This window comes from Camelus dromedarius, chromosome 27, assembly GCF_036321535.1.
Source record: "Camelus dromedarius isolate mCamDro1 chromosome 27, mCamDro1.pat, whole genome shotgun sequence".
In the NCBI taxonomy this organism is placed as follows: domain Eukaryota; kingdom Metazoa; phylum Chordata; class Mammalia; order Artiodactyla; family Camelidae; genus Camelus; species Camelus dromedarius.
In genome coordinates this window covers 21,105,626-21,132,686 of record NC_087462.1, presented here as the reverse complement: position 1 = coordinate 21,132,686, position 27,061 = coordinate 21,105,626, and the positions used below count along the sequence as shown (strand labels likewise).

General features: G+C 49.6%; 1 long non-coding RNA gene across 1 annotated transcript in view; it reads right to left on the bottom strand.

Annotated features, from left to right (window-relative positions):
* Window positions 1-15,642: 15,642 nt before the first annotated feature.
* LOC116148457 (uncharacterized) overlaps window positions 15,643-27,061 on the bottom strand; it is a 118,541-nt gene continuing 107,122 nt past the window's right edge. Inside the window, exon 4 of the long non-coding RNA XR_010378025.1 lies at window positions 15,643-16,003. This is a non-coding gene — a long non-coding RNA (uncharacterized LOC116148457). The remainder of the gene's footprint in view (window positions 16,004-27,061) is intronic.

Here is a 27,061-nt window from a genome sequence, read left to right as displayed (position 1 = left end):
ATGAGCAAAGTGCTTGATCGCGGTTGCCAGCCCACCCTGTCTGCCCAGTCACGACTGTTAAACTCCTTCTTGGCTTGTAGTGAAGTTTGTTCAGATTTTCAGGCTGCTTCTGTCGTTTAACCTTTAATTTGTTTCTGTTTACTCATCAAGGCACGTAGGGGTCCCCATATCACCCACTAGCGCTGAGGACTGAATTAACACTGGCAGACTGAGTGCTTCCGACAGCGTCGTCCCCCAACCTACATCGTCACCCATCAGCCTCAAATTCTTAGAAATGCAGCCCTGACCCCAGACCTCCCGAGTCAGAGACCTGGGGACGGGGCAACAAGTTTTCCAGATGATTCCAACGCACGTTAAAAATCATTTTCACTTAATGAAACCTTTTTGGAAAGTTGGTGATGCTGACTGGTAATGACAGTTTATTGGTGGGTCAACATAGTGTCTGGTGGATAGAATCAGTGTCTCTTCTAACAGCCCCTGAGGAGCAAGACTATCATCTCTCGCTCTCCCCACCCCTTTTTTTTTTTCCAGTTGTCCCATTAGTCCCTTGCAAGGACTGTGCATTTGGCCATTTTGACTGAGAGGTGTCGGCATGTAGTTTAAAGCTCCTAAGCTTTCAAAAGCTATAAGCAGTCTTGAAAGTGAGTTCACTAAGCAGCTCAGAACTTTGGCAGGAACTCTGCAGAAAGGCCTTCACCGGTTACTAAAGATAGAGGAGAGAGGTCTGTGGGGTCCTGGCGAAGGTCAGGGCCCGGCCTGTGCCCGAGGCTGGCGCTGAGGCTGGACGTGAGAATTGCGCCTGGATCAGCGCTGGCAGGCGGCCAGGCCCTGCCTCCCTTGGCTGCCCTGTGGCTGCTGCTGCTGGGGTGGGAAACAGACAGGAAAAGCTGGCGCGGGCGAGCGTGCTTTGGCACCATGCACTGCGCCCTGTCCATCACCTTGCCCGTGGAGGAACCAGGTCAGCTTTTACGGTCTCATCACCGGGGATGGGCTCAGCTCCAAGGCCATGCGGTAATAATTACCCATCCTCTCAAACGGGCCACGCCGCCTGCCACCTAGCCAGCCTTTCTGACTCCAGTCTCCAAGCTCCCACTTGGCCGTCCTTCCTGCAACACTGCTTTCATCAAGTATCTCCCTCCCTCACAAACCTTTGAAAGGAAGAAGTGAACCAGGCGCCTGCTTCGCTTCATTCTCAGGAGCCTGTTAGGTGGGATCTAGCCCCCCCTTACGGATGAGGAAACCGGGACTCGGGGGTGCAAGGAAGCGTCTTACTTATTACACAGCTTTTAAGTAGGCAAGCAAGGTTTGAACCTAAGCCTCCTGAATTCAAAACCCACAATTGCCCATCCACCCTCTCTGCTGCTCTGCCTCCCTATTACTTAACAGAACAAGATGAAGCTTGTCAGTCCTCCAGGGTCCACCCTCCATTCCAAAGGTGGGCCAAAATCAAACCAGCTTGGCCTCCTCCACCTCAACAGCACACACCCTTAGTTCCAGCCAGCCTCTTCTCCCCTCACTCAGGCTTATGTCACAGGGCAGAGTTTGCAAACTGACAGGTTCCTCTGCTGTCACCATGTGGGACGTGCAGGAGCCACTGGCTGGCTTCACCCATTTCCATCACCCTGCTGGCCCCTGCAGACATGTGAGTTGGAAATACTTGCCCTAGGAAGTCACTGTCTCATGATTACTTGAGGTTATTCAAAAACATCTCTTCAGCTGGATGGCCAAATCTTCCAAACTTTAATTTTTCCATAAGAGAGCAAGTTTTTAAGCTACCTGAGTTGGGTTCTAGACTCTTCAAGATGGAAAGGGAGCCTGAGGTGCCCTCAGGTCCCCGTCGGAGGGTCCAGACAGAACCACCCGAGGATGCATGGAGGCCACACACAGGATGTAGACGGAATGCAGAGGTGGGCGCGAGGTACGGCGAGGAAGCAGACTGGGAAACCAGCACCCAGTGCCCTTGGAAGCCTCCCGGGGGCACCCCAACTGGCAGTCTCCCCAAGCCCAGGCCAGACAATGGCCTGTCTGTGTAGCTAATCAATGTATGTAGCTTAAAATTTTGTAAATGAGAGTGCGGGCTAGCGGAATACACTACCCCAATATATGACCACGGGAGCTGAGGGAACACCGCCCCGAAATAAGCTGCTCTGGCACCTGGATTACTGTGAGCTGTTGGCGCTTAGAAAACAGCAAACGCAGGGAGAGGCTTTCTCTGAACTCCTCCCAAAGGGACTCAGTTGTCAGATTCCCCTCCCTGGGGTTTCACCGACCAGAGAAGACTGACTCTCACCACAGGGGAGGAGCTTAGCGGCTGACTCTCATCACACACGCACACCTCCCGGAAGTGCCCATTCACCTTTCCTAAAAACCATTTTCTCTCCCCTCCGAGGCCTACATCCTCTTCCCCGTCTCCCTATCAAGATGGTATTTAAAGCTTGAATTCTAAGCCACCTCAGGGAGTAACTGATTTTTCCCTAAGTATCTCTCACGTATCCACGAGGTATACACGGTCATAAACTTTTTTCTCTTGTTAATCTTTTACTATAGGAGCCGCAGCTAAGAACTCAGAAAAGTAGAGGGGAAATTATTTTCTGTCTCCTACAAGAGCAATAGATTGAATATGGTAGAAGTTAAACAATGACCAGAGAGGCCGAACGTGGCAAGGTTTATCCAGCACTTCGAAAACAGCCCATTTGAGTCTCTATAAAGGCAATTTGGGGGGGGGGGGTGCGGGGGCAGGACGGGGGTCAGGGCAGGGGGAGGCTATCAGATTCAGCCTGGCCTGGGGTCTTAACAGCACGGCCGTCCCCACGACAGGCATATGAGCTCACAGACGGTGCCCCGGGTAAAGGCTCAGGCTTTGGATGCTGACTGCCACCTGGCCCTGCAGCTGCGTTCGTGTCGGTGGGTTAGGTTCCTGCTGCGGTGAGCGATGAAAGCAAACACCCAAATCTCGCCCGCCTGACACAAGTTTCCCACTTGCACAGCACGGCTGCGATCCCGGCGATGGTCCCGGGCGACTGCTCCTCCTGCAGCAATTTAGTGCCCTGGCTGCTTTAAGCTTTGGGCTTAACCCCAAGACCTCTTCTACTGGAGCCCAGCAGAGGAGGAGGGAGGCGGGAGGTCTCACCGAGGGACGGAATGATTTGGCCTGTGAGTGACACCTGTCACTCTCGCTCACAGCCCATTGGCCAGAACCAGGCACGTGCCCTTCCCTCGCTGCAAAGGGACAGACGGTATAAGCCACTCACATGCCCAGAAGGAGAGAAGAACCAGATAGAAGGCTACCGCAGTGTGCCCTCTTACACCAAACACCCGTGATTTCGGGAAGGGCCATGGCAAGTGTCCGAGCTGAGAATCTGTTCAGCTCCAAAGCCGAGCTTTTTTTTTCTCCCCCTCCAATTACTTTATTGTGGAAAAATACACATACCATAAAATTTACGATCTCAACCATCTTTTCAGTGGCATTAAGTAATTCATATTGGTATGCAGACATCACCACCATCCGTCCCCAGAATTTTCATCTTCCCCAGTTGAAACTCTGTACCCATTAAACGCTCACCCGCTCCCATCTCTTCCCCTCGCCCCTGTCAACCACCGTTGTATTTTCTGTCTCTGTTTGGCTCCTCTAGGAACCTCACAGAAGCGGAACCATACAGTATCCGTCCTTTCGTGACCGGCTTAATTCACTTAGCAAAACGTCCTCAAGGCTCTTCCGTGCTGTAGCGCACGTCAGAACTTCCGTCCTTTTTACACAAATGAACTTCTCTACAAAACAGAAACAGACTCACAGACATAGAGAACAAACTTATGGTTACCAGCGGGTAAAGGCGGTGGGAAGGGGTAAACTGGGAATTTGAAAATTGCACCTTTTTGGGGAGTGATGGAAATGTGAGCCGTCTTGATTGTGGTGCTGGTCTCATGGGTGTGTACATCTGTCAGAATTCATCAAATCGTACATCTGAAATATGTGTAGTTTACGGTACAGGAACCATTCCACAATCAAGGTGTTTAAAAAATTAAAAATAAATTAATATTAAAACATTTTTTAAAATTCTGTCCTTTTTTTAAGAGTATTATTCCAAAGCATTTACACAGCACATTTTGCAAAGATGAGCTTTGAACCACAACACTCAACAAAGATGCCTGACCTTAGCAGATGTTTAATGACTTTTTGTCTTAACTTTTTTTGTCTTTTCCTTTAGAAATAATTTCAAACTTACAGAAGAGTTGCAAGAATAGTGCAAATAACTCTTTTTCCTGAACCGTTTGAGGGCAGTTGTTGACCTGACGCCCCTTCACCCCCAAGCACTCTAACATGTACGTCCTGCAGATGAGGACAATCTCCTCCACAGCCCCAGTAAGAGCATAAGGAAATTAACATTAAAACATCACTTCCGTTAATCTGCAGGCCTGAAGTTTTGCCAGTTGTCCCCATTCTATCCCTCCCAGCGAAAGGATTCCATTCAGAATCACAGGCTACCTTTAGTGGTCACAGCTCTTTGGTCTCCGTCAACCTGGAATAGTTCTCTCTGAAGACTACAGGTCAGATCTTTCGCAGCGCGGTCCTTAAGCTGGGTTTGTCTGACGATGCCTCATGGTTAGATTCAGATTCTGTACCTTTGGCAGGAGTATCTCAGAAGTAGTGCCACGTTCTTTTCATGGCCTCCTGTCAGACACACGATGGAGATTTGTCCCTTTGCTGGTGACATTCACCTGGATCACTTGATTAAAGACGTGTCTGCCAGATTACTGTTTTGTCCCTTTGTAATTAATTCATATCGCGTGGGGAGGTACTTTAGGACTTTGTAAATATTCTGCTCTTCGTCCAGTGTTCACACCTATGGATGTTTCCCAGGTGAACCAAGTATCACTGTGATGACAGCCATTTGGATGCTCAGATTGTCCCAGATGCGGCCAGTGGGCGGCCCTTCACTTCTGTGAAGTTGGCTTTGTGTCCATCTCTCTTTGGGCACTTCCTTACTTTCCGGCACATGGAGATGCCCCAGGCTCACCGCGTGCTTTCCCTACCACCCACCTTGGAATCTACTGCTTTCCCAAGGAGCCCAGATGCCTTTGGCCGGTATTTAAAAATCAAAGGTGCAAGGTGTGCCACAGCTCCCAGGTCCTCTCGGGGTTCATTCTAGTTTCCTTCCTTCAACTGCAATTATTTTTCTACCGTTCTTCCATTAGCATTGGATCAGTACCGCTATTCAGAACCCACCTCCCGTCGCTGTCACCACCTCAAACCCCCCAGATGCCCTTCACCGCGTTCTGGCTCCGACACCGCACTCTGGTCTTCTGCCCCCATTCTCCCATCTCCATGGACGCTTACCTTACTCAGCCCCACCTGGTGGTTCCGTGGCTATTTGCAGATCTTTGACCTGACCCCTACTTCAAGGTCCTACAGTATGAGCTAACAACTCCTTCTTGAGAAGGAACAGCACAGGGGTGGTGACAATGAAGAGGTGCAATGACTGAAGTAGTGAAGCGAATCCACACCACGTGACAGCCCCTGCCCAGTGGAGCCGGTGGCTTCAGGCTTGTCTACAGGAGCAGACAGTGGGGTCACCTCCTGGATGGTGTGGTACAGCAGAGAGCAGGCTCTGGGGTCCAGCGAGCGCTTTGTTTTCCTCTGTTAACACTGTCTCATCGTCCCCACCTGCCCCATCTGCTTTTTGGGTCCCCTTGCTGTGGTTCAGTGTCATCCATATGGGTGGCAGGCTGCCCGTCTTTCTTTTCTTTTAATTGAAGTATAGTCTATTTACAATGTTGTGTTAGTTTCCAGCGTACCGCATAGTGATTCAGTTATATATATACATACATTCCTTTCCATATTCTTTTTCATTATAGGTTATCCCAAGATATTGAATATAGTCCCCTGTGCTATTCTGCAGGACCTTGTTTAACTATTTGCCCATCTTTGTGATGCCTGCCCAGGGCTTATGCCTCATCACCCAGTTTAGACCACCTGGAACATACCCACCACATCTGGTGGAAGTCCACAGGCTGTGGGAACTAACAGAAACTTATTTATATTCCATAAGTTATTAATAAGCTAGAATTTTACTGGTTTCCATTCCAAGCACAAATCTCTCCATAAACGCCTGGCAAGGGTGGATGAAAACACAGAGAACATTATGGGATGAAATCTCCATAAAAGGACTATTGTGTCACGTCATTCCATTTCCCCTCGTTAAGTCTGCCCGGGGAACATCTTGTGGTTTGCAGTTGTAAAACGAGTCCCACGTGACCTGGAGATCCAGGACCACTTCTCTCCTGCCTTGGCCCAGCCTCCCGCCTCCTTACCCGTCCCCGGGGAGAGGTTTGCACAGTTGACGCTGGTAAAGTGGCCTTGTATGATCAGCAGAGCCCCCAACGACCTCACACCCTGACACAGAACTCCAGGGAGCCGAGCTGGACCACACCGGGGCTGTGTTTGCCCCAGCCAGTTCTCAGATGGCACAGCCTTGAACCGAAGCCAGCTCTAAGAAGGCAGCTCCGCCTGCTTCCCTGTGCCACACTCAAGCCTTGGAACTTGTCACTCCAAGAAGACGCAGGCCTCTCCTGCCTGAGGCAGAGGAAGAGAGGGAGAAAGATGGACAGCAGGAGGCACACGTGAAGCAGAGCAGAGCTAAGTCCTGGAGCAATGTGGGGGTCCCACTATCCACTAACACATCCATCCGTGAGGAGTGACACAGCCACACCCTCGAGGGCCAGGGTCTCCTCATTCACCCGAGACCTCAGTTATCCAGCAGCTTTCTTGTTCCATGGGCTCTGAGACACGGCACCCCGCTCCCGGCCAGGCTCTGAGGGGATAGGAAAGGGACTGGACGGAACTAGGAAAGGAATAGGAACAGGGGAGGAAGCAGCAACCAAGAGGAACCTCTGAAACACTCACCTCACTGAATTCACCCCTTTCCATCATTTGCCAAATGAGATGGTGCCTGCTGAGCACCGGTCCATGCAGGGCACGTAGTAAGTGCTCATTAAATACTGTTATTGGTCCAAGTAGCAACGGAAGCAGTAGGCTTTGTTGTTGCTGATGACTCATTTGACTATCAAAACACCCCAGGATGCAGAGCAACCACCATCCCCCCACTTAACAGAGGGGAAAACTGAAGCCCAAGGCTGTGAAGTCACCTGGTTGCCGGCCGGCCTGAGGGCAGTAGAGCCAGGGCAAGGGTTTGTCTTCTGCAGGAGGACCAGGGAGCCCAGCTCAAGGCGTGGAACAAGAGCAGGATTCAAAAGCTGGAGGGGAAGGGAAAGGAGAGCTGGGAAGCTAGGAAGTGTGGGGTGGACGCAGCATGGGAGAGAGGAGAGGAGAGCTGGGGAGTGAGGGGGAAGGAGGGTCCTCTGCAGACTGGAGGGGGTGGCGGAAGGAGGAGGCAGTGGCGACCGGTCTGGGCTCTGGGGTGAAACCCACCTGGTTAATGCACTGCGTGGACCCCTCAGGAGCCAGGTGACCAGAGGCAAGTCCTCCTAACTCTCTGAGACTCCATTTCCTCACCAGGGAATGGTGGGTCCTACTTTAAGGAGCTGTTGAGGGGATTAATAAGGTAACACCCAGTGAGCAGCAATCAGTCATCACTCAACCCAGCTGCGGTTATCAGAGAGCTGAAGCGAGATGGGGGATGCTCCAGGAGAGGGACCCAGCGAGACTCCCCCGTGCGACAGGTCAGGAGGGAAACACTACGCGGCGTTTTCCCACAGGAAACGTTTCCATCAGAAGAGATCTTCCTGGCCCGCCTGCCAGGCTCCTTCTCTCACAATTTGGAGGAACTGAGTGATGTGCCCCAGCTGTGTTAACTTCCTACCTGTGCGACCAAGGGCAAGTGGCTGGTCCTCTCTGAACATCAGTCTCCTCTTCTGTAAAATTGCCTTGAGGACTAGAGAAAACGTTTCAACAGAAACTAGTCATGTGAGTTTTGCCCGGGGAGGCAAAATAACCAAGCTGGAGATAGCACAGACTTCTGACTTCAGAGAGATCAGGCCTCAAATCTCAGCTCCCCTAAAGAGTAGCTGAGCAGCCCAGGACAGGTTTCTCAGCCTGTTTCCTCCTCCGTGTGGAGTAAATTACTGAGACGATGCACGTGAAGACTGAGGACAGACTGGTAATGTTGTAAGGACTTAAAAAACCATCATTGTGATTTTTCCTGCCTGTTTCACTCTCAGCTTGAACCAGATCCTGGCCTGACCTTGCCTCCTATCTTGCCCTGTTTTTGCCCCCAGTTTTCCAGCCAAGTGTGGCCTGAAAGCTGTTTTTGTGGGGCAGCCACCCAGGCCCAACCACAGTGTTGGGCTCATTGGTGCCACCGCTATAAACAGACGGAGGTGGTGTAGGTAAACACTCGCTGCCGGTGGGCCCCGGGTGCCACCAGCCTCGAAGGAGGTCAGCTAGAGGGTGGCAGCCTGGTTTGATGGAAATAAAACCTAAGCCCAGGGACCAGGCAGGCCACGAAAGACCCTCGGCCAGGCAGGGCACGAGCGGGGTGCTGTGTCCCCAGCTTGTGTCTCACCTCCCCAGCTGGGCCCGGCATCACCCCGCCCCTCCCCAGAGCCAACATCTGCCTGTCAGCATCCCCGGCTGAGCACACATCCTAGGTGCCTTACAGACAGCATCTCATGAACACCCTCACCCTGCAATGTGATTGGTCCCATCACTGACAAAGAAGCCGAGTCTCAGTAAAATGACCAGCCCTGAACCATAAATCTGGAGAGACGAAGGGAATCAGAATCCAAGTCTGGCTCCAAATCCTGGGTTTCACCCTGCTCCCCACTGGAAAGTCACTTCTGCCTGCCCCGGGGTCAGCCTCCGCAGCTCTCAGGCTCTGCTTCCCCTTCTTTTGCCAGCACCAAGCACACCCCAACACCCCAAGTGCAACATGCCTGTTTGCTGAACGGCTCTACAAGTGGGTATAGAAACGAGAGCCTGAGGGGAAATGTCTCTGCGGGAGAAGGCAGGAACAGAGCACGCATCCATCCTGCACGCACTACTTGCCGAGCCCTCATCCATTTCACCCTCAAAACCACCTGATCAGTCAGTGGTCTGATTTTCATTCTACAACTGAAGAAACAGAGGCTAGAGGTTAAGTAAGGTGCCCAAGGATCGCATCACTCTTTAGTGGCAGGGCTGAGTGTGGACGCGGGCTGAGATGCTGATGTGCTGAGGACCACAGGCGCCTCCCCCTCTGTGGGGCCGCTGCCCTGCGTGGAGCTGGCACAGCCTGGGTGACCCCCACGAGCCTGGGCAATGAATAGACACCCAGGCAAACAGATTGCTACTCAGGCTCCTTGAGCTTCCAGAAGCAGAGTACAGGGCTTACCCCATCTTCCAGGTGAGGCCAGTAAGGCTCCAAGAGAGTCAATAACAGTCAGTGGGTGGCGGCGCCGTGATTGACCCCAGGTGGCCTGGCTCCAGACCTGAGCAAAAGGGCAAAAAGGACCCCTGCCCCAGGCACGCACTTTAGAGGCCCCTGCTCCGGCCCTCCGCTGACCGTGCGCCTCCCCACACGGCGAGGGATGTGCCTATCTGGCTCCTACGTCCTGCCAACTTGGAGACCAGGCCCTGGGTGCTCTGTACCCCAGAATTCCCTCCCCAGTGGCTCTGCCAGGCAGGACCAGAGTGACCCTGATCAAAGTATATTGGAAGGGGAGGGAGGGCACAGCTCAGTGGTAGAGCACGTGCTTAGCAAGCATGACATCCTAGGTTCAATCCCCGGTACCTCCATTTAAAAAAAAAATAAAGTATTTTGGAAAGATGGATGTGGATGGAGGACCCCACAGAGAAACTAACTGTATTTGTCTGCTTCGGCTGCAATTAGAAAATACCATGGACTGGCCAGCTTAAACCACAGAAATTTCTTTTGCTCACGTTCTGGAGGCTGGAAGTCCAAGGTCAGCATGCTAGCCTGGTCAGGTTCTGGTGAGATCTCTCTGCCTGGCCCCCGACGGCCACCTTCTGCCGTGTCCTCACGTGGCAGAGAGAGAGATCAGCTCACAAGCTCTGTGGTTTCTCTTCCTGTGAGGACACCAGTTCCATGGGACACCAATTCAACGGTGCCCAGCCTAACCCTCATTACTTCCATAAGGGCCCTGTCTCCAAATACAGTCATGCTGGGGGGCAAGGCTTCAACATATACATTTAGAGGGAGGGGAGGACAGAAACGCCCAGCCCATAATGCTTACCAAGAAAAACACGGGAGGCCAGGAGGTGAATGTTTCAGGTTCAACACGTAAAAGCTGGTGGAAGCTGCTCAGAGTCTCATCTGGAGGAATCATGTCTGAACATGAGCCAAGAGGGCCAACGTTGGAGCCCAAGGGCAGGACAGCACTGCAGAAACAGCAGATTCGGAAGAGCAAGGGCCACCTCACAGTGTCCACAGGGCTGTGCAGGACTGGTGCTCAACAGTGCCCCTTGTGGTGCAGAGACGCAAGTGCAATAGAGGGCTGTTGGCGGGTTCTCCCCGCATCTGTTTCAGAAGCAGGACTAAGGCCCTGGGGTCTTTGGAAAATTCAAAAGCAAGATATTAAACTTTATAATAGTGGAGTTTGAGGTGGAGGGAAGATTCAAGTGATTTAATTAGGAAAAAAGACATATGACCAGATTCATATTGGGGATAGGGCATACCAGTTCCTTAGGAAAGGAATGTTTCCACACAGCTGTTAAGCCACTTGATAAAAAAAGGTTTTCAGCTGTTCAGATTGGCTAACTTTTAAATATATTCATGATATGAAGAGCATAGGCATACCTAAATATCCACAGAACATTGCACAGGACTTTGATGGTTCTTTCATAAAATAAAATGCTTCAAACACTTTTTAAAAGTGAAAATCCAAAGCAGAACCATGGTTTAAGGTCTAACTTAAGGTGGTAAGTTACCATGTTCAGGTTTGGGGAAAGTCTGGGATCTTTTAAACCAGATCAATAATCTGTTGAAACGTATTTTTTTTTAAGTAGTGGTTTAAAACAATGAGATACTACTACACACCTACTAGAATGGCTAAAATTCAGAGCGCTGACAACACTAAATGCTGACAAGGATGTGGAGCGACAGGAACTCTCATACATTGCTAGTGGGAAGGCAAAATGGTACAGCCACTCCTCAGAAAATTAAAACTAGAATTACAGTATGATTCAGCAATTCCACTCAGGGTATACATCCAAAGAGAACAAACAAAGAATTCAAAAAGATATACGCACCCCAATATGCATAGCAGTATTATTTACAATAGCCAAGATATGGATGCAACCTGAATGTCCATCAACAGATAAATGGATAAAGAAGATGTGGTACACATATACAATGGAATATTACTCAACCATAAAAAGGAATGGAATTTTGCCATTTGCAACAACATGGATGGGCCTGGAAGGTATTATTCTTAGTGAATTAAGTCAGACAGAAAAGGACAAATACTGTATGTTTTCACTTATATGTGGAATCTAAAAAATAAAACAAACAGCAAAACAGAAATAGACTCACAGAGAACAAACAAATGGTTAACGGTGGGGAGAGGGAAGTGGGGAAGGGTAAGATAGGGGTAGGGAATTAAGAGGTACAAACTACAATGTATAAAATGGATAAGATACAGGGGTATAATGTATGACATAGGGAATACAGCTAATATTTTATAATAACTTTATATGGAGTATAATCTATAAAAATATCAAATCACAATGTTGTACACCTGAAACTAATATAATATCGTAAGTCAACTGTACTTCAATAAAAAATTATGGTTCAGCCACTTTGTATGACAGGTTGGTGGCTTCTTACAAAACTGAAGATACCCTTACCATGCAATCCAGCCATCGTGGTCCTCGGTGTTTACCCAGAGTTGAACACTTACATCCAAACAAAACCTGCACGTGATATTTAAAGCAACTTTATTCACAATTTGCCAAAACTTGGAAGCAATCAAGATGTCTTTCAGTGGGTGAATGGATAAATAAATGGTGGTACATCCAGACAATGGAATACCATTTGGTGCTAAAAAAAAAAAGAGAAATGAGCAATCAAGCCATGAAAAGGCATGGAAAAACTTTAAATGCATATTCTTAAGTGAAAGAAGCCAGAAGCCAATCTGGAAAGGCTGCATACCATACGATTCCAGCTAGATGACGTTCTAGAAAAGACCTTGGAGACAGTAGAAGGATCAGCGGTTGCTGGGGGTTGGGCAGGGGGAGATGAATAGAACACAGAAGATTTTTAGGGCAGTGGAAATACTGTGTATGACATTATAATGGTGGCTACATGTCATTATATTTTTACCCAAACCCATAGAATGTACAACACCAAGAGTGAACCCTAAGGTAAGCCATGGACTTTGGGTGATCACCCATGATGTGTCAGTGTAGGTCCATCCTTGGTAACAAACATACCACTCCAGTGAGTGATGCAGACAACGGGAGAGGCTGTAAACGTGTGCGGACAGAGGGTATATGGGAAATCTCCATACCTTCCTCTCGATTTTGCTATGAGCCTAAAACTGCTCTAAAACAGTGAAGACTGTCTTAAAAATGTGGTGGAAATGTGGAATCATTCTGTTCTTTAAGAATCAAGAGCTGGACCTCTGTGTCAGAAGAGGACATGTATTCTTCACCATTCGCTCACTGTATTGTTGGCAATCCACTATTTTTCAGACATTTTGAAGACATCACTTCACTTCATCCCCTCCCGCCATTAGAGAAACTGAGGCGGCGAGTGAGTGCTGTCGCCCTTTGGACAGGGTTCCAGCCCGGGCTTGTCTGCCTGCACAGCCCTCGGTCGCCCCAGCACCACTCTGCCGTCTCTCTGGAAGAGGCTGGGAAGCCCGCAGCGAGCATTTGGGAGAGTCTGGAAGCTAATTTCAAGTAGCCACTCGGAGGGCAACATCTTACTAGACATCTTTTCAATTCAGGATGCAAAAAGGCAGAAGTCTCGCTCAGCTCTGAACCTGGCCACAGATGGCTGTCAGAGAATATTTTCTGTCCAGTCGCAATGGATCCATGCACAGGGCACGTGACCTCAGCAGGGAACTTGCATCTCAGGTCTGAGAGTCTGCGGGCAGCTCAAGGCTGGAGCAACCCCGAGCGCTGTCGTCCTGCAACCCAGGGGCCGGAGTCGGGGTGGAGTGCGTGGCCCGGACAGCGAAGCAGCATGATGCAATGAACAAATCTTGGCCCTTAGCACCTCCGCTGGCAGGGACTGCCTGACCTTGGCCAGGCTCTCGCTCAGCTCCTTGAGACACGCACAGCAGCGAGTTCCAGGATGAAAAGCACCCATGATGTCTCCCAAGGGCCGGACAGCACTTTGGCAATGACAGTATTTTAATAGATGACCGGGCCGGTGCAGTAAAAATAACCTTTGCAGGTAGTAGCCAGATCTTGTTTTTTTCCAAGTCTCTTTTGCCTGTCACTCCACAGCCCAGCCCAGAAGAGCCTTTCCTTTCATCACAGAGTGGAAAAATTCTTGGTGGCGTTCTCCCCAGAGCTGGGACCCACTCATAAATCCCCAGGTGCATCTGGGGCATTCACGGGAGAGCAGGTCATTTCAGGGGCTCTGGACACACAGCTCAGCGCTGGCCACGCAATCACAGAGGAGGAGGGACATTCTGGGGACCCGTTATTTTACTGCGGTTTTATAACCGTTTGACTTTTTTTTTTTAACAGTCTTCTCAGAGCAGAAGAAAGAAAACTTTTCCACTCCTGTTGGGAACCTCATGGGTATACGATGTCAAGATTCCGGGGCAGGTCAGTGGTACAGCCGACACAGCCCAGGGCTAAGAATTGATGGAGTTACTCCTCCCTCCAGGAGGGACAACATTACTCCTGCACGTAGTGACCTCCTCCCGAGAGGACATAGGGAAATGGGGAAAAGGTAACTTGACAGCGGAGAAACCTGACAAACGCTACCCCAGCAAGGTCGGCACCAGCAGGAATAAGTCAGGTCAGTAAGTATGTCCAGTATGTTCCCTTGACACAAGGTGATGTGAATGGCACTTCCACTCTGGGGTCTTCCTCCCCCAAATCTATAACCTCATGTGATATAATATAATATAATATAATATAATATAATATAATATAATATAATATAATATAATATAATATATATAAAATCTAATCATGAGAAAAACAACAGACAAATTCCAGTTGAGGGGTGTTCTGCAAAATACTGGTCCAGGACTTCTCAAACTGCCAAGGCCATCAAAAAACAAGGGAAAGTCCAGGAAACTGTCATGGCCAAGAGGAGCCTAAGAAGACAAGGTCACTAAATGCGAGGCAGGATTCCGGGTGGGATCTTGGGGCAGAAAAAAGCACGTTAAGTAAAAACTAAGGAAATCGGAATTAATTAGTTAATAATGTACCAATAGTGGTTCATTAATTTTGAAAAATGCACCATGCTAACATAAGGTGGTAATAACAGAGGAAACTAGGTGTGGACTATGTGGAAACTCTCTGTGTCATCTTTGCAATTTTTCTGTAAATTCAGAACTGTTGGAAAATGTAAAGTTTATTTTACAAAGGGAATGGATTGTGTTTCACCTTTTGCCTTCCCGGTCTGCCTCCTTGCACCACCTTCTTACAAGCCTTGGCAGCTTAGCAGGTCTTACATTTTTTTTAATCAATGTTTTCTACTTATGTATTTTGCTCTCCCACTTTGAGGCTATTTATAAAAGTTTAGTCTATCCAGCCAGTAATTCCTCCAGAGATGGACACAACAGTATCCCTCAATCCTCCTCTGGCATTTTTAAGGGAGCTCCCAAGGGTTTGAGACCAACATCCTATTCACATGCTTAGTGCGTAACTACTCAGCTAAGTCAGGGACTTCACAGGGAGTCAAGGTTCTCCACTGTGAGTGGTAAATGAAGAAGCAGGAACCCTCCTACACTGTGGGTGGGAATGTAAACTGATGCAGCCACAATGGAGAGTCCTTAAGACACTAAAAATAGATTTACTATATGATCCAGCAATCCCACTCCTGGGTACATATCCAGAGGAAACTCTAATTCAAAAAGATACATGTACCCCAATGTTCATAGCAGCACTATATACAATAGCCAAGACACGAAGCAACCTAAATGTCCATCAACAGAAGGACATCATATATATATATAATGGAATACTACTCAGCCATAAAAAGGAATGAAATAATGCCATTTGCAGCAACATGGATATACCCAGAGATTATCATACTAAATGAAGCAAGTCAGACAAAGACGAGTATCACATGCTATCACTTATATGTGGAATCTAAAAAAAAATGACACAAATGAACTTAGTTACAAAACAGAAACAGACTCACAGACACAGAAAACAACCTTATGGTTACCAAAGTGGAATGAGGGGAAGGGATAAATTGTGAGTTTGGGATTTGCAGATACACACTGTTATATATAAAATAAACAAACAACAAAGTCCAATTGCATAGCATAGGGAACTATATTCCATATCTTATAATAACCTATAATGGAAAAGAATATGTATGTATAAGTGAATCAGTGTGCTCTGCCCCAGAAACCAACACAATATTGTAAATCAACTATACTTTAATTAAAAAAAAAAGAAGAAGAAAGGGGAGAGAGGAAAGGGAGAGGGAGGGGAAGAGGAGGAGAAGAGAAGAAGAAGGAAAAGAACGTTTATAACTTGTTTAACGTTAGTATCCTGTGGACTGTTTCGAAAGGCAGAAGACACAAGAGCCTCTCAGTCTCTCAATAGAATTGGACTGCACCCTAGTCCCACGCCCCTGCTGGCACAAAGACCTCTCAGATTTATGCAGCTCTCCAAGGAAGCGAGAGACTCAATGTCCCCAACCCAGGCCACCTTATGGAGAAGGAAGAAATACAGTTGGACTTCAGGAACCTGGCTTCCCAGGCAGCTTGGCTGAGAGGCATCCATCCCATATGACCAAAGCTGGCTGCGGCTGCCTCCCTGCGGACCCTGGGAGCGGAGGGGAGCTGGACATCAGGGCTCATCCTCACCAGGACGGTGCCTCCTTCTGCTTCTCTCTCACTTCTTTCCCTGGAGGATTAGAGACTGTCTTAGAGGGATCTAAGTCATTTTGTTTTAACCCTCACCTCCTTTGCTTTCTCTCCCATCCCCTTCCTCCCTCTCTCCTGCCCCCCTTCTGCTGCTCTCCCAGAGACAGGAGAAGAGGGGGCAGGGTGCAACCACAAAAAGAATCGCACAGCAATTGAGGCTAGGACAAAAGCTGGTTAGAACCAAGATGGCGGGAGGTTCAACTTCCGGTAGACCTTGAGGCCCGAGATGGCAGAAGATTTGACTTCCAGTAGAACTTGAGCTTCATTACATGCTCATTATGATACATTAGCATGATAAATGGCACTCCCACTGTGGCATGGCAGTTCAGAGGCTGACCATAAAAGGCCAAAAAGGAGGCAGTGGCCCAATTCCTGGGAATCCCCACCCCTTCCCCAAAGTAGTTGGAATAAACTCCCGCTTGTTAGCAGATGAAGTTACAGAGCCCTTAAGAACTAAACACTCCCACTCTCTGGCCTTCTGTGTCGGCCTGCACTCTGTCTGAGGAGTCAGTGTCTCCCTGAATAAATCTGCTCTCACTCTGCTAGGCTCCCTCTTGAATTCTTGCCTGTGCAAAGCCAAAGACCCTCACTTGATGGGGCGCATCCCAGGGACTCGCCAGAGACCTGGGATATGGCCGTGCTTTCGCACTCCATTTTCCTGCAGCGTCCCCACAGGACAGATGTGGCCCAAACCCAGGTCTTTAGGAACATCTGCCGGGACCGCAGCTGCCTTCCCCTGGGACCAGGGGACCCCTGTTCCCCCCCACCCCCACCCCCAACTATTGGGTTTTATCCAAGGACTTTGGTTTTCTGGCCAGAATATTTGCACCGAAGTCAGCAGGGCCCTCTAGCTATTAAAATAACTTGCTAAAATCTCTGAGGATTTGCACGTGTAGGAGGAAGAGGGAGATGCTGTTTTGCAAAACCCTGGCTGCAGCTGGCGCCGGCTTGCCTAGGAAGAGCATCGCCCAGTTCTTCGCAGGGATGGTGTATCTCTTTTGGACATACCTGGACTTGCGGGAAATGTGTAGAAAAAGGGGTTTAATTGTTCTGATTAAAAGGGAACAGCAGCTTGGAATCTGGCTAGCAGCTGCATGCTGACAGCTGGAGGAAGCAGGGTTTGTAGGAGTTGTAGGAGTCAATGGCGGGGCGGGGGTGGGGTGGGGACTGGAGGGCAGAGTAATTTACTTCGGGGATGACACCCTTTGTTCACTGCAGACCTTTAGGAAACATCTGCTAAACTTGACCCCTGTGGGCTGGTGGTCATTGAAAACCAGCATTAAGTTGACAGGGACAGAAAGAAACAGTCCCGGGGAAAGACAGGAATGAGATTGAGTGCTCAATGCGAACAGGAAATCAAAGGCAGGAAGTGATCAGTAACGTGTAAATCCCCCTCCCAGGCCCCCAGGGTGGGAGTGTGGAAGGTGGTGGGGGGATGGCTAGAAACATTTGGGAAAGAGTCCCAGGCCTTTCCGTAATGCAGACATGGTCTCTCAGGAAGGACCCCACACTGGTAAACTTGGGGATCACACACACACACACACACACACCCCTGTGCAGGACCAGCTCTCCTTAAGCAGTGATTCTCAACCTTGGCTACAAATGTGAATTGCCTGGGAGTTTTAAGAAAGCCAAGCCTACTCCTTCATCAAACCAAGAACATCGGAATCAATGGACTTTCCGAGCTTCCAAGTGGTCTCAGCATGACGGGGTTGAGCAGCACTGTCCTAGAACAAGGGACCCCGGCAACCCCAGCCACACAGAAAACTGATGTCACTACGGCCCCCTGCTGAACCTGCGCCCCCTTCCTCGCACACTTCCCCCTCCCCCAACCTCCTCCCTCCCTCCTTCCCTCCCCTCCTCCACAACAGGAACCCCTCCCACAGGCACGACACATAAAATATAGGAATTTGTATTTCAGATAAACCACGAATAATCTTTTTTAGCAGAAGTACGTTCCATGCAATCATGCAACATACTCATACTAAAAAATTATCCATGATTTACTAAAATTCAAATCTAACCGGACACCCAGTGTTTTCAGTTACTACATCTGAAAACCCCAGACAGTGACAATTTACAAAACAATAAAGGGAAAGGCTTCTTGCACTGCACGGAGATCTGGCGAGACCACCAGCCCCCAATCCAGAGTAAAGCGTCCCAAGTCCTGGTGAGAATCAGCAACGTTTTTCTGGTGCCCCAACGTTGTTAGGGCCCTGCGGCGCTACACGTTACCACCACCAGAGGGCGCGCTATGAGCCCACTTAATAAATTTTGAGGATCATCCTATGATATACCTAACACAAATCTTCTTTTATCTTCACAATGGCCCTGTGAGGCAGGGGCTTTTATTATCATCCATTTTACAGATGGGAGACACCACAGCACAGAGAGGTTAAATGATTTGCCCAAGATCACACAGCAAGTAAGTAGCCAAGCTGGGATTTAGACCTGGGCTATCTGTCTTCAGAGCACAAATGCTTAACCACTCTTCTGGAATGCTTTGTCTTAACCAGGGCATCACAGTCCATGCCAGGGAGAGGCCACTGCATCTATGACCACGCCCCTTTTGATGGACATTTAGCTGTGTCCAGGTTTCCACTAGTACAAATGATGCAGCAGCGGGCTCCTTGTGCAGTGCTGATGGGGGCTCTGCGGGGCAGACCAGAGGTGGAACGTGCACAGGTCCTGTGTCCACAGATACCACCATATCTCACTCCCTATCTCCGGCTTCCGTCTCGCTGCCACCAAAGGCACGGCGGGAAGAAGGAACAGCCTGTGGAGAGGCGCAGGGATCTGCTGTGGAAACGGGAAGAGAGGGTACTACTTCTGTTCTTGGGAGGGAGAGACTGAGCAACACTGCAGCCACAAGGAAACGAGAGAATGTACCAAATCAATTGGGTGATCTAGCTAAGGGGCTTTCCGGGCAAGTCCAGGCATGGGGGCTTCTCTTCTCAAGGCCTCGTACACGTTACACATACAGAAGAATCAGGACATGTGGCCCTGCCCGTGGCCTCCGTGCAGGGCTCATCCCGCAACAAGAGCTGTGCCCGACCACTGGTCTCCACGGAGTTGATGGATTGGGAAGGAAGAGGGCTAGGATTCCTGCTGATTCTCAGGGAGCCTGGGGGGTGAGAGAAGAGGGTGTTCCTGTCCCCCCAGGGTCTAGAACAGATTAAGCCTTCAGTACGCTCCTGGGAAGTGAGGGGAATGAAGGGCGCCCGAGGGAAGCGCTGACTCCGCACTCCACTCTGCCCTGGGACTGCGCACATAGTGACGATGGAAGCATCGTGGACCAGGGCTGGGGCATGCTCTGGGATTCCTGTGCCCCTCCCACATCATCCTTCCTAATGACAGAAGCCAGTAGCACACGTGCTGTCTCTCCTTTCAGACAATGGGGTACCTGATGGCCTGAGCTTTGAAATGATTTCCCCTTATTTACTTGTAACACATGTTTGTCCTTCTGCTTGTCCGGAATCGTGAGCGCCCTCCACCACTTTGGAGAATTCCCTCCTCCTGAGTCCCTGACTCCCCAGAGGGGCCAGAAAGTCTGTTTCCCAGAAACCAGGGTGCAGGCAGGTGACCAGACCCTCCAGTCAGATGCACCAGCAGCAGAACATGATTCCGAGCCAGCGGCTCTGAGATGAAGCCGGTTCCCACAGGTCGCGGGGAGGCGGCAAGGCCCAGTGGCAGAAGGTCTAGGGTTATGTCTGGACCCTTTTGTGCGGTGGCTCTTCTTGGCACTGGGCACAGTTCCACTCCCTGGAGCTGCCCTGCGGTGGCACATCTGGGCTGCGTTCCCACCACAGAGCCTCTTAGCCTGGTTCTCGGGCCACTCAAAAGATGCTCAGAGCCCCCCAGTGTCCCGTAATAAATTCCATTGCTGCTTAAACTCACTGCAGGTGGTTTCTGCGGTTTGCAAACAAGGCTGCCCGAGACCTCCCTGTTGGCCCAGCATTTTTGAAAGGGAGGCATTTAGTATGCTGCCTGACTCCCACCCTATCAGACACAGCTGATTCCAGAACTAACCCAGACACCCAGCAGGGTAAACAGACCTCCAAGTAGGGTCATTCCGCTTTCAAAAGTGCTTCTGGGACCATAAAGAATGATCTGCCCCCACCTTCACCCTTTCTCCCATTCAGGCCCATCTCCCCCATGTGGCCAGAGTGAACTTTCTCAAAAATGACCTGGCATGCCCCTGCCCGACTGACATCTGTTCAGGGAGTTTGAAATCCGGGAATCGCATCCCATAAAGCATAGGATAGGAGCGGAGGACCTGGGAGACGGGCCAGACACCCCATTCTGTCCCCTCCTCCTTCTGAGGACAGAAGGGGGCAGCTCAGCCATGCTGGGATGAGGGTTTGCAGCCTCTTCTGTGTGCTCAGCTTTGTCCCCAGCACCAAGGGACCTGGGCAGGAGGCCACAGCTGCTGCAAGGGTTTTGGGTTAAAATCACACAGGTGACCTTGAGTCTTCTCTGAACACCTCTCCCATCCCTCTGCCCTGGCAACAAAGCCCCAACTTCTGCCACTGCACTCAGGTCCACTGGCCCCAGTCAACACATCCACCAGGGACAGGCTACCTGATGAAGACCTCTGGTCCGGCCACCACCACAACAGACCACTGGAGGACCGGGTGGCCCGGGCCCCATGACACCCACATCACTCACAAAGCTCTCCACTCAGCTCCCCGCACTCTCGTCCCTCCTCAGTCCCTTCCACCAGCCTGGGGCGTCTCTGAGGGCAGTCATCAGCAACTGCCTCTTGGGTCCCCTGAGCCTAGAAATGGCATAGACGTTTGCTGAACAAGGAAACAGCAGGACAGCGGGTGTGGCACTGGGGACAAGGAGGGTATTTGCAATGGTGGCCCCTCTAGTGGCCACTGCTTTCCTCAGAATAAAGACCTGGACGTGCTCGTCCTCCACCCTCCCCGCAACCTTCATTCCTCCTCTGCCCTCTCCTCTCCCACTTCCCCTCTTTGCTCATCCACGCCAGCCACACTGCACTTCTTACTGTTCTTTGAACCTGCAAAAATGCTCCCTGCCCCAGGGCCTTTGCACTGGCTATAATGCTCTTCCCCCAGATGCCCTCATAACTTAAGCCCTCACCTCTGGTGAATTGTAAATCATAAGCTGTTAAATATTAGTTATTCTATCTTTGCCATTCTATTTATTATCATTATTGTTATGGTTATGGTTATTATTTATATTGTTAGTATTTCAAGTAATTCTTGAATTGCGGGGAGCCGGCTGCCTTTCTGTGTCCCTGGTGCCAAGTCAGGTGATTTCGACCCCCTGCCCCCAAGCCCAGGCCGCTCTCCACAGCCTCCAGCCAGCCCGCCGGCTTTCGGCAGTGCCTCCCTCTGTCCACTGGAGGGCGCCCGCAACTCCTCCTTGTCGGCACAGAGACTCCGCAGAGCCAGGGATGCAGGCTTTGAGCAGCAGGACCTCCGACCGCTGCGAGCTGAAGCGGACCTGTGAACCCTGGGGCAGAGTCTCAGGTCTCTGAAATCCAACTCAATTCCTTGATTCCTTTTTCTTTCCTTTTTTCTTTTTTTGTTTTCCTGCATAGTTGGCTGTTGGCTCGAGGGTGACATTGAAAATGCCCAAAATGTAATAATTCTGGAGATTGGAATCTGTGGAAATATAAATCAACCAAATGCAGACCACCTCCCCCACAACGCTGAGAACTGCACAGAGGCAGGGGACACAGAAGTGGAACAGAGCAGACCGCGGGCCACGTGTGGCCCCCAGATGACGTCTGTTCTGCTTCATGGTATCTGATAAATTGAACGGGGGGGGGGGGGTCACCATTTTAAAATTGGGAGATTTCACATCAAATCTAGATTTCTGTCTTTGCTTCTAAAATGGGGCGAAAGGAGCCCATCTGCTCACATGGCAAACCTCTCTGATAGTCAGGAAGGCACATTTGTCGGGAGAAGATTTTAGAGCGGACTGTATTAATGGCTTGTTAACTTGATTAGAACTCTCAACCGTTGAACATATGAAATGGGTCCCCCTTTCATTCTCCTGCATTTGCAGGGACAGACCTGATCACCTGCACCTAGAGCACTGCTGGCATATTCAGTCAAGGCTCAAAAGATCTTATTTGAAATAATGAACTTGTGGGGCTGGGGTGGGAGCAGCGGAGGGGGTAGGGGCCAACCGCTAGGAAATGCAAGATGTCCTGAACTTGCCCGGCCATGGGGCTGGATTCCAACTCGTGTGCCTGTGGCATTGGGACGGGAAGGCTGTCCCCGTGCGCAGCCATCAGAAGAAGCCAGATGATAGGCTTTCCCAAGGCTCCGGAACATCTCAGCTTCCCATCCCACCACTGAACAGAAATGATTTGGCATTGGTTAAACTTAGAGATTGAATTTTGTGATGAGGCTAGTGCCCTGAGTCTAAGACTCCCAGTGTCTTGGGAAGGGGTTCAGGAAGGACTCTAGGAAGCTGACTGCCTGTGTGGGGTGTGTCAGACACAGATGAATGTGTCACATGATGGTGAACTGGCATTTACACTGGTCCCTCATCACCAAAGAGCCGGAAGCCCCCTGCACAGGTACATCAGAGGCCACCCTCTGTTCTGATCTGGCTGGATCCTCTCTCTCTTCCAGCATCTAGACTCAGCTGAACCTAACCTTCTGCCCTCTGCCCTCTACCCTCTCCCAGGATGCTTTGTGGGCCCAGAGTTCTTGTTGCTAATTGCATCTCCCAGTGCTCATAAATCAAGTACTTAACTGTTGGTTTCTAAAGAGGCATTTTCCCCTCTCCAGTATGCTCTGCAAAATGCCGGCTGCAGATCTGACTTACTGGAAGACCTCCAATTCTGTTTTCTTGAGGTCTTGCTGCTCTCACTTTCTCTGTGATATCCTGGAAATTACTCCACGTCTTCATTAGGCAGGGTCAAGGATGCTCCTTAAAAGAGGCCAGCTAGATGGAGTATCCAATTGCCCTTCCCTCCATCCTCCCTTCTGGAATGCATAAGAGGTAGCTGGAGCTCTGGCAGCCTCCGTTGGGCCATGAGGCAAACTAGAGGATGAAAGCAAAGGCTAAAAATGGTGAAGCAGTAATATGAAGAACCTGGTACCCCTGTGACCATGGAACCTGGTCAGCCCTGGACTAACTCCTTGTAGGACTATTTTAAATGAGAGAGGAGTCAGCATGATGATGTGTAAACTGCTGCTCTTCTAGGCACGATGCTTTCACAGCAACTGCTATGAACTTCATCTTAACCAAGGGACCGTCTCCCCCTGGGCTGACTTCCAGCTGAGATACCTCTTCCCCTCTCTCTCCATGTACAGTCAACACCCAGTGAACTGCCTCAGCCCACTTTGTGTTGTTTCTCAGGTGGTTTGTGCAATTAGTTATGAGAGAGACGTGTATGCTGCCTGGATGTCTCCTGGATAAAAACGTCTTTCAGATGGCCTCCCCTGATTCTCATCCGGATAGAGTGTTTAGACTGGGCTGACCTTCAGCCAGCATGTAAAGACACACTTGTACTGGCTGGTAAATTATAAACACAACCACACAGGTTGGAAACCAGTTGCTGCTTCAACACCCACTAGGGTACCCCTACTCCTTCCCCAGTAACCCTCAGATTCACATAATCCAGCCACTTAAAAAGTTTACACCTGGGGAGGCGAGGATCTAAGACTCACCCATCTCATATGTGTTCTGACGGGGGACACCCATGAGATGCCTCTGCCCCAAGGTGTATAGGGGAGGGGCCCACACCATCCCGGCCTGGGAAGGAAGGTGTCCTGACTGCCCCACCACCCCACCACTGTTTGAGACCCGCTGGCATCCAGAGCTGTGCCCTTTCCCACCTGGTAACTGGTGCTCTGCTGACTCTGATCTCCCACCTGTGACCAGTAGCCTCAAGGCTTGTTCTCTGGGCTCAGAAACACCCCAGGGAGCACTGGCTGTCTCCCCCAGACACTCACTGGATGCAGACCCCAACCTCCCACCTTGTCCTCCATTCATCCTGCTGGCCTGGCAGAATGCCCCCCCCCCCCAGCTCCTGGCTCCCAGCACCCACACCCGTGGGCGTGGAGCGTGGGCCAACAGAGCACCACCAGCTGGTGCCCCTGCTGCTCCAGAACTCACAGCCCGGCCAACACGTGGGGCTGCATCCCTGGTCGCTCTGGAGCAACCCCTTCCAACCTCCAATCCCCTCCTTATTCCTGAGCATCATCTACAGACTCTTCCTCGCATCTCCTCCTGGATGCGAACCAATAAACCCCTCGATCCCGGTGACTTTCCTGTGTGGAGAATTTCCCCAGGCTTTTGTCTTAATCCCTTTTGTCTGGGCCAGGAGTTCTCACGGGGGGAATCTTTGGGGGTGTTTTGCAAATGAGTGGGGCATTTTCAGCTGTCCCAGTGACTGGCGGGGAGCCAGTGGCATTTAGCAGATAGGGGCTGAAATTTTTTTCCAATATTCACTGTAAAGTTATTGAACTATGGCGTGCATACAGAAGAGTGTGCGCATCTATGTGTACACACGATGAGTTTTCACAAAGTGGACATATCCATCTAACCAGCTCCCAGACCCAAACCAGGAGATTATCAGCACCCCTAAAACTCTTTCAGATCCCTTCGCGGCCGCTACCATCCATCCAGGATAACCACCGCCCTGACTTCTAACACCAGGAATTCTATTTTTTTTTAACCTCCTTGGAAAGACATCATGCCAAGTATATTTTTTGGGTCTGGCTTCTTCCACTCACATTCATGTGTCAGAGATTCCTTCATGTTGCTGCAGACAGTTCTTGATGGGCACTTGGGTTCTTTGATGTTATTAGAAGTAGCGCTGCCCTGAACATTCCCCCGTGTACTTCCTGATTGACAGACGTACACATTTCTCCTAGGCATTCACCACAGAGTGAGCACCTGGGCCATGGGACAGGCATATACACAGCCTTAGCAGCTACAGCTGAAAAGTTTTCCAAAGTTGTTGTAGCCGTTGACAGTCCCATCTGCACATTAGGAGAGTTCCTGTTGCCCTGCTTCCTTGTCAACACTTAGTATTATCTGTTTCATGTTAGCCATTCTGGAGGGTGTGCTGTGGTATCTCACTGCGATCGCTGGCCATTTGGATACCCTCTTTTGTGAATTGTCTGCTCAAGCCTCTGCCCAGTTTACTGTTAAGTCTATGCTTTTTCTTTTATTGTTTGTAGCTCTTTATGTATTCTGGGTACGACTTCTTTGATGAATACATGGATTACGGATCTCCTCTCTAGTTTGTGACTCATCTTTTCACTCTCCTCAAAGTGTCACTGGATGAAACAGGATCTTTAGAGAGTAAAACTCATTAACGTTTCCTTTCAGGTTAATACATTCTGATGCTAAGTAATCTTTTCCTGTCTCTTCATTTCCTTCTAGAAATTTCATAGGTCTACCTTTCACATTTTAACTTATAATCCCATACGCCTTTCCAGTGATCCATCAGGCATCCATGAAAGTGAAAAACCTGTTTATAATGAGCTCACCTAGAGCCTAGCTCAGCTTTACACATAAACACAAAGTTGTTTTTTTTTTTGTACAGTTTAACATACACTGAATTTCCCGAATGTAACTCTTGTGTAAATTTAGAGAAGATGATATTTTGTTTGATTTGGAACTTTATCAAGATTTGAATCACCATTTCAGAAAAAATGCATCACTGACAACAAAGCTGCTCAGGGTGCAGCCTGAGTTACCTGCAGACCCACCTGTGTCCGTCTACAGCTCTAGGGGATTCTGTGTTTGAAAGAGACACACATACTTAGTTGGCTCTTTTTCAAACTATCAAGGAGAAGGAAGTTTCAGCAACCTTCACTCAATTATTGTCGTACTTCTCTTAAATCCAAATGTATTCACATAACTGATCACTTCAAATATGTCCCCGGGTGTGGCCACGCCCTTATGTCTAGATATTGGCGCACGCATGTTTGTAACATTAATTATTTTCATTTCTCTTTCTGTGACAACTAAGGCATTATGTTAGTTTGGGAGAGGGAATTACGTGTGTGGGTGCATTTCATCTCAATTCATTTCAGGACGGGAAAGGGGATTTTACAAAGAATTTCCTGTAAGGAGGGGCCGTTGGGGCTGATAGGGTGAGGACCAGCGTCCTGGGCTCTGCTCAGGGCGCCTCACATTTCACATCAAATGAGAACAGTTTTCTCTCCTAAAATGAAATTCTTCTTAGGCCAACCAATTTCACAGTAATAGTAGTGTTCTTTTCTGTTCATTACACTTGTTAAAAAGAAGGAGCTACAGCAACCCCAGGAGAGATACGTGGGTGGCCCTGCTTCTCAAAGCCACCTCACTCCCTCCACCATCTACCTGCCTGAAGTCACACTCGGGCCCACTCTGGTTCTCTGTTGGGTTTAGTTTCACAGGTAGAAAGGTCTGAGTTCAAGCCCCAGCTCTGCCCCAGACTCCCTGTGTGCCTCTGGGGCACACACCCTCCGTGAGCCCACAGCCTGCATTCACCAAGTGCGGACCGGAAGACTTACTGGGTGTGTCTGTGAGTCAGAAGGTAACAGCTGCTGACCTGTACTGAGTGCCGACTCCAGGCCAGCTCCTGTACTAAATGCCTTAGAAGGATAATCTCCTTTCACCCTCACAGCCCTGCCATTTGGATGGGGACTGCTACTATCCCCATTTTACAGATGAGGAAAGTGGAGGCACAGAGAGGGTAAGTAAATTGCCCTAGGTCACACAGTATATGGCAAAGCTGAGCGTTGACCCCAGGAAGACGGACTGGCTTCCATCAAATAATAACTTATAGGGAAAACAGTGTCCAGCACAGGGAAGATACTTTTAAAATGTCAGCTATGTGCCTAATGGTTGAATAGTTCTGAAAACTTAAATTTTTTTTTTGTTATTGTTTCTTTCTCCCCCTCAACCCCCACCCAATAAGAACTAGACACATGCCTTTGGTTGAAAATATTAAACCATTTCATATATGTCATAGTGAGTTTCAAACAACTTGATTTCTAATATCCCAACTGCCTAAATTTGGCAGAGTTTGTCAACAGGCCACTAGGAAAAG